Source organism: Aethalodelphis obliquidens, unplaced genomic scaffold (assembly GCF_003676395.1).
Source record: "Aethalodelphis obliquidens isolate GAN/ISIS:26980383/991018 unplaced genomic scaffold, ASM367639v1 scaffold20, whole genome shotgun sequence".
In the NCBI taxonomy this organism is placed as follows: Eukaryota; Metazoa; Chordata; class Mammalia; order Artiodactyla; family Delphinidae; genus Aethalodelphis; species Aethalodelphis obliquidens.
In genome coordinates, this window is record NW_020837964.1 from 21336579 (window position 1) to 21338396 (window position 1818).

At 43.2% G+C, this 1818-nt stretch overlaps 1 pseudogene; it reads left to right on the plus strand.

Moving 5' to 3' along the window:
• The first annotated feature begins 1198 nt into the window (after positions 1 to 1198).
• LOC113627337 (small nuclear ribonucleoprotein Sm D2 pseudogene) lies at positions 1199 to 1549 on the plus strand (annotated as a pseudogene).
• Positions 1550 to 1818: the final 269 nt, after the last annotated feature.

The following is a 1818-nucleotide window of genomic DNA, read 5'->3' on the forward strand; positions in this document are numbered from 1 at the left end:
AATTTCTAATCCTCTTGCTGGGGGATTATAAACTCCCATGTTATAAAGTTTCTGTGCACACAATGGTTTTTTAACTGACTGGAAGATTGAAGGTTTTTTTTTTTCCCCCAATTTAAATATGTTTGAATCATGGGACTCCATTAGAAAAATACAGCTTCATTGGAATTAGGAGAAAATATACCCTTTGTTTAACATTTAATATTGTATTTCCAGTTCACGTGTGATTGTTTGTATGGTTTACAGTCTCCCACAACCCAAATAAAAAAGGTTTTATACCCTACAGCTGCAAATTTCAAAAGACAATGTCAAAACGTTCAGTAGAACAGAACTTTCTTATCGCTCCCAGTAGACTCTCAACTCCAGCATGGCATGGGGAGAAAAGGGCTTAATTATAACAGTCTCCTATTACAGTAACCTACTTGGTTAGCACATGTTGCAAAGTTAACAGACATGAAAAATGTGGATCTTGTTTCTTTCTGTTTATTTTTCCAAGATGTTTGGGGAGGGGAGTTGCACCAGGGGAGCAGAGTCATTGCCTTTGCGGCAGCCCTTTAGTGATCACTAAATTTACATTAAAATGAATGGTAATAAGATTTAAACAGGCTCCATCCTGTGTGTGCATGTATTTAGTGGGCTATTCAGTTGATATCAAGACTTAGTCTAAATCAAGACATACGTGTTTATGTGGTGGGGGTATGGTGGGGTGGGTATTTTACAGACTCCGAGCTTAAATCTGGTGGTAAAAATAGGAAGAGGGAAGAAGCAGCCTCTTCTCTTTCTTGTTGACTTAATGGAAGAGTGAGAGGTAGGAGGAGACTCAGTGGAATGCATAATGAGGGCCTGGATATTTCATGGAAACTGCCTTGCTACTTGGGTTTGTCCCAGTTCCTACAATGTATTAAAACGAAACAAAACAAAAATAAAAGCAACAGAGAGAGAGAGAAAGGATGGAAGGAAAAAAGAAAGAAAAAATGTTGGTATCTCCCCAGAGTTGTACTTAGCACTCAGGTCAAGGATACCTGGATCTAAATCTAACTGTCACAATGTATCATAATGTGAAGCCTTAGTCAAATTATTTCTGCTCTCTGGGCCTTAGTTCAATCATTTATTAAAAAGTGGGGAGGGCTCTCTGTGGAAGGCCAAAGCAACGCACAGGAGACGGTAGTGACTTGAGAGCGTGGCCACCATCACCACCACCATGAGCCTCCTCGACAAGCCCCAGAGTGAGATGTGACACCACAGGAGCTGCAGAAGTGGGAGGAGGAGGACTTTAACACAGGGCCACTCTCCGTGCTCACCCAGTCGGTCAAGAACAACACCCAAGTGCTCATCAACTGCCGCAACAACAAAAAGCTCCTGGGCCGTATGAAAGCCTTCGACAAGCATTGCAACATGGTGCTGGAGAACGTGAAGAAGATGTGGACCCAAGAGCGGTAAGGGCAAGAAGAAGTCCAAGCCAGTCAACAAGGACCACTACATCTCAAAAATGTTCCTGCACGGGGACTCAGCCACTGTGGTCCTGTGGAGCCTGCTCATTGCCGGCAAGTAGGGGCCTCCTCCCTGCCATCAGAACTTGCCCCCTCATTTTGCAAAGCCCTGCCCTTTGTGCTGGGAATAATAAAGTCATGTGTTTTTCTTAAAAAAAAAAAAAAAGTAGAGAGGAAGGATGATGACTTTTGTCTCTGAGGTTCCTTCCAACCATGTCCCAGGTAATAATATAAGCCTCCAGAAGAATCTGGGCCCCTGATAACAACGGTAATGGCTGAACCAGGATGGTGTCTACCATCCAGACTGGTCCATGTCAATAACAAGACCCAG